Here is a 10316-nt window from a genome sequence, read left to right as displayed (position 1 = left end):
TTCTGCACTGAGCCGACATGTTGGATGTTTGTCCTTTAATACCTGAGAGCCCAGAGCCAGTGGACCCACAGGTGACGCATTTCAACTTTTATGAGAAAAAATATTTCAAACCACAATACAAACAGAAGCCGTAGCCAGCAAACATCTACAGCCTTTGGCTAGAATGTCATTTCCCATGTTGATTGCAAAAAAAAAAAAAAAAAAGACTCTCCTAACAGCACGTCCATGCTCAAAATATCAAGTGCTACAGATGGGTCAGACAGACATATTTTAACAAAAATTTTAATATAAAACTATAAATATACAGTTGAAGAATTATTAGCTCTCCTGAATAAGCAGCCCCCTGTATATTTTTCCCCAATTTCTGTACAACGGAATGAAGATTTTTTTTTTCCAACACATTTTCACACCTAATAGTTTTAATAATTCCTTTCTAATAACTGATTTCTTTAATATTTGCCATGATGACAGCACATTACAGTTTATCAGATATTTTTCAAGATACAATGCAAGTGAAATTTAAGTACTTAACTAGCTTAATTCATGGAAAGATCATATTGATAGTGTGTGTAACAAGATAAGATTTTGTGTGTATCGTCTTAGATCATTTGGAGAATCGAAAAAGATTCTTGAACTTTTTTATGTCTGTACTTATGAGTGTTCTGCAGTATTGTAGTTCTGTATGGTTTATGAGTCTGTCTGTAAGTCTAAAACGAAGTTGATGAAGCAGATTAAAAAACTGTTCAAAGATGGTACGAAAGCTTCTTAAGAAATTATATGACCATTCGTATTACAAGAACCTCACAAGGCTGGCATGGAACCTCATTTTGAACCTATTGTCATTAGTTGAACCATGAATTTATACCAGTAACACTTTATAATTACTACACACTATGAACCATTTATTAAGCATTAGCAAATAGTGAATTTATGATCTGTTAAGCATTAACTCTATATTGTGAACATTAGTAAGCAATGTATAACTGCAACTACAAATTCTGTATTCTTGACAATCATATTTATAATGTGCTTAAATTGAATTGAATTGAATTTTATTTGACAGATTTTAGACAAGCTGTACAAAAATACAAGTATCCCATACATTTTGAAATAAAAACTGCATAGGATAAAAACACAATAGAGCCCTGGGCTTTCTCACTGTTAAATAAAACAATATATGGCTTCAAAATACAGATGATGCATAAAACAAACAGTACCTCCACATTTTAAAACAGGAACAAAATAATTTACAAATACATTCCTTCATTCATTTATTTTTCTTTTTGGCTTAGTCCCTTTATTATTAGGGGTCGCCACAGTGGAATAAACTGTCGACTTATCCAGCATATGTTTTACGCAACACAATCAAGTGAGATATAAAATAAAACATCCTCTTCCACCATGCAAATTAATTTTCCTCATCAAACAACCATCTTTTGATAGCTTTTTTGGACCTCCTTAAGTCTTTTCTTCCCTTGATCGATTTCGGTCATTTGTTCCACATGATTGCACTTTTATATAAAAAACATTTTTCCCTACTAGAATTCTAAATTTATATAAACAAATATTAAAATCCCAACCCCTACTGTATGAATGCTGTTGCCTCACCATTTGAAAATAGATCACCAAATAACTAGAAGCCACATTATTAAACATTTTACGTACCATTCCCAGTTTTAAAAAAACATACTCCATTACTAATAGTTAACATACCTAATTCTTTAAAAAACTCATTGTACAAATGTGCTCTAAGATGATTTTTTAAAATTATTTGTGCTAATTTATTTTGTGCCTTTTGCAAATTTTCCTTCATATTCTGTGAGCAGCTACTTTACCAAAATCAGGTAGCATAATCAAACTGGGGTTGAATTAAAGGTCCTGCCAATAATTTTAAAGAATGAACATCCAACAGATTAGCTTGCCTTGCTAAGAACCTAATTTCCCATATATCTTTGTAAAAATCTTTCTTGCCATAACATCTCCTTAATAATTGTACTTTCATAATTTGTTAATAATTTATTTTTCATTACTAAATTAAGTATTGCATTATTTACAAACTAGTTATTTAAACATAGTTGGTTGTTTTTAAGATTATTAGTAAATGATAAATACACTATTAGAATTAACATATTATAATTCAGACATATACTAATAGTTCATTTGTATTTTAATAGCTTTTGATTAAATCCCAACAGACAAGTAAATCTAGTCACTGGTTAACTTTAAAAAAGAACCAGTCATTGCTCTCATGGGGTATTTAAAGTGAAAGATGAAATGTCTCAGGGTTGCAAGTCTAGTATCCCGACCAACCCGTAGTGAAGAGCTCGTAAGCTCAACACTATGTATAATTTGGACTTCCATCTATACTCTTAGATTTATCTATGAGTAATTTACTTTTGAATTGGCTTTTATTGTTTGATTCTGTAATTGGCATGATGCACCTTTATCTAGTAAATAAATGTGAACTATTTTGATTAACTCTGGAGTCTCCAGATTTCATTGTATTCAGTATAGTATGCAGAGTTTGCGCTACCTCTATATTGTGACATGATTTTATAGATTTTTAAGGTGCATTGACTGTACGGAGCAGGAGGCACGGCAGCATGATGACCTTTTTAATCATTTAATCACGATATTAACAAGTTGTATGCAAATGACTAAATTAACTACTCTTTTAGTACGAGTGAGCAGGAGGCAACTGGACTAAATAAGTATTAGTTAACCCAGCATCCGACTTCAGAATGTTGAGAAGTCAATTCTGGGGCGTGAAACTCTAAGCGGCGTTTGGTCCCTAATAAACATACAATTAGGAATATCGAACCCAAGAAAATATCAAAATCTAAATTAAATCACAACTAATAATATGATGAGCTAATAACATAAACGGTAAATTTGAAATAATCAAAATTGAAGTCAGATTGAACCTTTGATCATTCATCAGATTTCATGCTTTGGGCTGATAGAATGGAATCTTACAAGAAATTTCTCCAGAAGAAAAAGTATTATCAGAAATGCTGTGAAAATTTCCTTGCTCTGTTATACATCATTTAATAAATATTTGAAAAAGAGAAGAAAATTCACTGGAGGCTAATGATTCTGAGTTTCACTGTATATTCCGCGCGAAGGGCTATTTGAGTTCCACACGATCATCATTACTGATGATGTCTTCAATTGGGTCAGATCTCTCCTCACCTGAGGTCCTCTTTCATGCATATGCAAAGACAAATTTTCACTGACTGGCATTTACCGCTTCGTTATTCCCCATCTTTGAGGGTCAGGAGATTCTATTTTAGTCACGTTGTAACAAGCTGTGTATTCACATCAAAATAGCTCAACTCAGACTGTTGCATTGTTTTGCAGAGACGTACGGTAAGGTTTGGTTTCTACATTTGCAGGGTCTGGTCTGTGATTTTTATTGCCGTCCAGATCCAGAAGGTTGGTGACAAACATCAAGGCCATGTGGTAATTTAATTGACGACTGGATCCATATTTCTCAGTTTACAAGAAGAGATCAATCCAAAAGTAATTTTATAAGTCATTGTAACAAATGCCAAGCACTGTACAGTAACTGTTGGGTTTGGTGGTTATGTGCATGCATTTTAAATAGGATTTAATATTAAATATGATGATACCTTTTTTTTATTGAAACAATGGAGATTGTTTACAAGAATAATATTACGTCTACATTTCCATACAACAAGTAGAGCTGTTCTTTTTATTTAAGAAAAAAGAACAAACAAAACTAGAATTGTACATTTCCTAAAGGAAATGTGAATGGGGTTTGCGTGGCAAATCGATGGGGTACAAAATGGTACTAAACTGGGCAATAGCACTGGAAAGGTAAGAAATGGTCAAATTCATGTGTTTATGTGTTTGCTAGGGTAATGTAAATGGTTGCTAGGGTGTGGCAACGCCTTTGTAATAGGTGAAGACAATAGAGATTTGATCAGTCTGCATCAAAAGAGCCCAAACCCTGTCTTTCTACGATATTCCTGTGCTAAAATATGGCTTGTTTATGTTGTTATATGGTTGTTAGGGGGCCTAAAGTGGTTGCTAGGGAGTGTCTACAAATTTGTTATGTCACTACTTAATACCGACTTGATAGGCGGAGTAAAATGAGCCCACTCCCAAGCTTCTACGACTCTCTAATCTAGATATCAACGTCAGCCATTTTGTGTCCATGTTAAGTGTATGGGGATTTTGGGGGTTACTTTCTTGCCCCTCGTGGGGGCAGTGTACCCCCACCCTCTTTGAAAAATCATAGCACACCTCTCCTCAACAGGCCGGTCAATTTGACACCTCACTCATCAGTCTAGGGCAAAAAATGCGGCCGGAGTTGCGCGCCGAAGGATTGAAAAAGTGAACAGTAATAGTAACACTAGAATTGTACATTTCCTAAAGGAAATGTGAATGGGGTTTGCGTGGCAAATCGATGGGGTACAAAATGGTACTAAACTGGGCAATAGCACTGGAAAGGTAAGAAATGGTGGTTGCTAAGATGTTGCTAGGCGGTTGCTAGGGTGTCCTGAGTGGTTGCTAGGTGGTTGCTAAGGTATTGCTAGGTGGTTGCTAGGGTATTCTAAGTGGTTGCTAAGGCGTTGCTAAGAGGTTGCTAGGGTTTCCTGAGTGGTTGCTAGGTGGTTGCTAAGGTGTTGCTAGGTGGTTGCTAGGGTGTCCTAAGTGGTTGCTAGGTGGTTGCTAAGGTGTTGCTAGGCGGTTGCTAAGGTGTTCTGAGTGGTTGCTAGGTGGTTGCTAAGGTGTTGCTAGGTGGTTGCTAAGGTGTCCTAAGTGGTTGCTAGGTGGTTGCTAAGGTGTTGCTAGGTGGTTGCTAGGGTATTCTAAGTGGTTGCTAAGGCGTTGCTAGGCAGTTGCTAGGATGTCCTAAGTGGTTGCTAGGTGGTTGCTAAGGTGTTGCTAGGCGGTTGCTAGGGTGTTCTGAGTGGTTGCTAGGTGGTTGCTAAGGTGTTGCTTGGTGGTTGCTAGGGTATTCTAAGTGGTTGCTAAGGTGTTGCTAGGCGGTTGCTAGGGTGTCCTGAGTGGTCGCTAGGCCCTTACTAAGGCATTACTAGGCGGTTGCTAGGAGGTTGATAGGCGGTTGCTAGGGTAATTTGGGTGGTTGCTAGGTGGTTGCTAGGGTACTCTGGGTGGTTACTAGGCAAGCCTCACATACATGCCTGATAAAATATTTATACTTAGTAAGCATTTCTAGCAAGTTACAGTACTTGGCTAGTCAATATTAGCATGTAGCTAGTCACTGCTAGCATGTGTAGCATATAGGAAGTTCCGTTTGCTAGCATGAGTCAAACGAGCCAATCCCCAAGTCTCTACGATGTTCCGATGCTGAGATATAGCTGTTGATGATTGGTTGCTAGGGTACTCTGTTTTGTTGCTATGGGTGAGGTTACAGAGTGAACTTGAATGTGGTTGGCTGTCCAAGTCAAATGAGCCAACCCCCAAGTCAATAGGACACTGCTAAGCAAAGAAATGCATGTAGGCCAGTATTAAAGGCAGTCTATGGGACCAGTTTGGGGGCGTGGCTTGTGAGCTTCATTATCATATTGAGATGCTCATTGGTTGTCTTAGTCAGATGAGCCAACCCCCAAGTCAATAGGACACTGCTTAGCAAAGATATGCATGTAGACCAGTTACAATGGCAGTCTATGGGACCAGTTTGGGGGCGTGGCTTGTGAGCTTCATTATCATATTGAGATGCTCATTGGTTGTCTGAGTCAGATGAGCCATCCCAGAAGTCAATAGGACACTGCTAAGCAAAGATATGCATCCAGCCCTATTATAATAGAAGTCAATGGGATCAGTTTGGGGGCGTGGCTTGTGAGCTTCATTATCATATTGTGATGCTGATTGGTTGCCTGAGTCAAATGAGCCCACCCCCATGTCTCTATGACACTCCTATGTAATGTTGTAGATGTGTGACCTTTATAATGGAAGTCAATGGGATGTGCAATGGGACATCCCACTCCATGTTAAGTCAATGGGGCAGTTATTAAGGGTCTTTAAGTGGTTTGGGGGGGCGTGGCTTGTGAGCTTCAAAATCATATTGAGATGCTGATTGGTTGCCTCAGTCAAGTAAGGCAACCCCCAAGTCTGTATGACACTGCTATGTAATGTGATTGACATGTGAGTCAAGAAATGAATGGGAGTCAATGGGCAATGTAAAGTCAATGGGGACCCCTTTGGGACGTCCTAGCACCCCAGGGGTACAACTTATACCCCCTTTTGGGGTATGTTCTCATACAGGCTGCAACCCCCTACAGATGTTGCGAATCCCATATTTCTACGAAATTCACACTTGGCGCTATAACGCTTTAAAGGTCGTCCCATTTCGCGGGGGCGTTAGTGCTGTTCTAGAAAAATGAATGGGAGTCAATGGGGACAATGTAAGTCAATGGGAGAGCTTTGGGACGTCCTAGAGCCCCAGGGGTGCAACTTTTACCCCATTGCGAGGTATGTTCTCATTTAGGCTGCAACCCCCTACAGATGCTGTGAATCTCATATTTCTATGAAATTCACACTCGGCGCTGTGATTCGTCAAAGTTCGGCTCAATGTTAAGTCTATGGGATTTTTGGGGGGGTTTTTTGGCCCCTGCGGGGCCAAAAAACCCCCCACCCCTTATAAAAGTCATAGCACACCATTCCCGATAAGACCGCACGATTTGAGCCCACTTTCAAGGGTCTGGGACGAAAGCTGCGGGACTAGTTACGCGCCGAAAAATGGTACGGAAGAAGGAAGAAGAAGAATAATAAGCCAGCACAATAGTAAGAATGGACTTTGCCTATGGCAAACCCCATTAACTAGAATTGTACATTTCCTAAAGGAAATGTGAATGGGGTTTGCGTGGCAAATCGATGGGGTACAAAATGGTACTAAACTGGGCAAAATAGCAGTAAATGCGGAGAAATGGTTAAATTCATGTGTTTATGTGGTTGCTAGGGTAATGCAAATAGTTGTTAGGGGGCTTAAAGTGGTTGCTAGGGAGTGTCTACAAATTTGTTATGTCAGTACTTAATACCAACTTGATAGGCCAAGTAAAATGAGCCCAGTCTCAAGCTTCTACGACTTACTAATCTCCATATCAATGTCAGCCATTTTGTGTCCATGTTAAGTCTATAGGGATTTTTGGTTGTCAGCCATTTTATTTATAAATGTAAAATAAGCCATTGAATTAAAGATGTCATCACCCTTCAAAAGTCATACCTGTCCTCAAGCCGTTGTGGCTCTGCATCCATGGTTCAATAACAAATGGTTGTGTCTAGGATAACCACAATACTGGTAAAGTAGCAACATTGTTTCGCTTCACATATTGTACTTCAACATGGGTCCAAATTTGTTTAACCACTTGCATCTTACAATCATCTGTGTATCAGATGCAATTGCAAAACTGTTATGTTTAAAAATAAATCATACCATCACCTAAAACCTTAATACTTACATCATAGCACAGGTTAAAGCACATTTAGGTAGACTGTGCTTAATCTAACATATGCAATTAGCATTTGTAGTACTGAATACTTGCTTCTTAAAGTCAATAGTGATGTAGCATTGACAGACATTCAATAAAAGACAAAACAAGCTGACTGTGCCAATTAAACCAAATTGTTTATTAAATTGATTAAAAAAAAGCCTGTTGTGCCAAATCCTGTCCACCAGTCTGATCCCAGTCACACCTACTAAAATGTTAGAATAATGAATTAAGCAATAGAGCAATAATAAAGTCTACCTAATGACTGTTTAATTCCAATATGGATGTTTTTCTTAAACACATCATTGTAAATTATACTAATTTTTATACTATAATATATTATATTAATTATATATTATAATAAATTATATAATATTATATATATATATGTGCATTTAAAATGGTTGATTTTAATTTAAAACCTCATTCAGTGCACTATCACATACTGTGTACAGTGGCAGAGTTAAATTTATAAATAAATCTGCAGTTCAACCACCCTGCTAAACATAGTTTAATTAAAAATAATAAAATGACATGATTATTTGCTATAAATTGGTGCTGGGAATGTTTATTTAATAAAGACCATGCCAGCTATAAACACAAAAGTTTTGTTGTTATTATTATTATTAATTAATTAATATTAAAGTGCCCTAAGAAACTGATCTAAATGCTAATGGGTTTTATTATTTTTTTACGTTGTTTAAAGTAAAAATGTACTTTGGCCATATGTGATGATAATCAATTTTTACCTGACCTACTGTCCCTTTCTGCAAATAATTTGCGGCTCTAATCTGAGAAAAAAAAAAGTTACATTGATTTATAACAATTAATAGTTTATGGTGCAAACATTTTACTCATTAGTATTTATTAATGGCAAATATATTCAAACCTAAGCTGCATATAAATATCCTAAATTGTGATGATATGATTGACTAAGCTTTATTTGTACTCTTAAGCCTATTTTTACTTGTTTTAAATTAATTTTAAGCTCCTTTTTATTAACATTTGTATGGCTAAATTACTATGGAATCTAAGTTTAAAGATAAAGGACACGAGGGGAAGACAGGACTTGGCACAACACCCCCTGTGAGCAAGCCATTGGCGACTGTGGCAAGGAAAAAAACTCCAAAAAGTTTGGAGAGAAACCTTGGAAAGACCAGACTCAGCAAGGGAGTACCCATCTTTCTTGGGCGTGGCACATAACATAACATTTTTTAAATGTATAAGCTAATAACATTTTTAAACAACGTTAAAATTATCTAAAATGTTGCAGGACACCGTCTTCCACCATCTGGCCTCTGGATCTGGCATGCACAGACTGTATATCCTGAGGAAGAGGAGGCAAAACAGATGTGACAAAATTATTAGTAAAAAAAATATATTTTGATTGTTTGGATACTTCAGGAACAAAGAGAAAATGAGAATCACGGTTTACTTTAAAATCTAAGGTTTTACAAAGCCCATACTTCTTAAAGACAAAGCACAAGTTATGACAAGATGCACTGAACCACAAGACTCTCCTAGAAGTACTAATAAAGTATACCTCTGGTCCGTCATCCTGCAATTCTGTGGTGTGCAATGCCAAACACCTGTTCTTCTCCTGTAACCATAAGATTAATAAATCAATAATAAGAACACTATATACACAAGCACCATTAAAAAACAGCCATTAACATTCATAGTGGATGCAAAAAATACAAAGAAAGTCAATGCTGTTTTTCCACAACATTAAAGATTTTTTTTGCATTCTCAAGCATTTCGAGTTCAAGAAGCAAGCAACTCAGACATATTTGAAACGAGTAGATTATCTGTAAATGACAACTTAAAAGTTTAGGTGAATAAACACCTTAATAATGCCTCAAAGTTTATGCAGCTTAATTTGTGGAAATATTTTGTAAAAGTTTCCTTTTAGAGAGAGCTTAAACAATATTGCAAATATAATTTTTTTTAATGGCATAACTCACTTGTTTCAGAATACCTCTGTATTAGAGATGTTCTTCCTCTGGTCCATCATTCTGCAATGCCGTAGTGCGCATACACCTGGTCTTCTCCTACAACCATGAGATTGATGAATCAATAATAAGAACACTATATACACAAGCACTAGTTAGAACAGCCATTAACAATAATAGTGATGCAAAGAAAATACAAAGAAAGTCAATAGCTTTTTTTCCATAACTTTTAAGATTTTAAAAGCTTTTTATTTATTTTATTTTTCAAGTATTTTGAGTTCAAGAATCAAGCAACTCCAGTAAATGATAATTTAAATGTTTAGGTGAATAACCTCCTTAATAATGTCTCTTAGTTTATGCAGCTTAACTTGTGGAAATATTTATTTTTTACATTTCTTTTTGTAGGAAGCTTAAACAATATTTAAAATAGAATCTTTTGTAACATGACAACTGGTTTGTTTTATAATTTCAATACATATTAGTACACATACACACTACAATTAAATGGCGTGATCCTAACAGCATGCTCACCAATATATAGTTAGGCAGATGTCTTCCTCAACAATACTGCAGGACATTTGTTTTCTCAGTCAACACATCTTCTTGGGTCTTCTGGTAGTAAAAACATAAAAAAAACACAACACTTGAATGAGACTAAGATTTAACATTATGCTGAAAATGTGACTGTATTACAAGGCAGTACAAACAACTGAAACAAAATACTTAGCTTTAGATTGAATCTCAAAGAATTCTGTCCACTTTGAAAAGGCTGCTGTTGTGTTAAAGCTGTGCCTGTAACAAATTAATAATATAACAGAAAATGTAAGTCATACATTCATTCATTTTTTCGGCTTTATTAATCTGGGGCTACGACTGCAGAATG

Source organism: Danio rerio, chromosome 15 (genome assembly GCF_049306965.1).
Source record: "Danio rerio strain Tuebingen ecotype United States chromosome 15, GRCz12tu, whole genome shotgun sequence".
Lineage (NCBI taxonomy): Eukaryota > Metazoa > Chordata > Actinopteri > Cypriniformes > Danionidae > Danio > Danio rerio.
The sequence above is the reverse complement of the archived record's forward strand: the minus strand, read 5'-3'. Positions refer to the sequence as shown.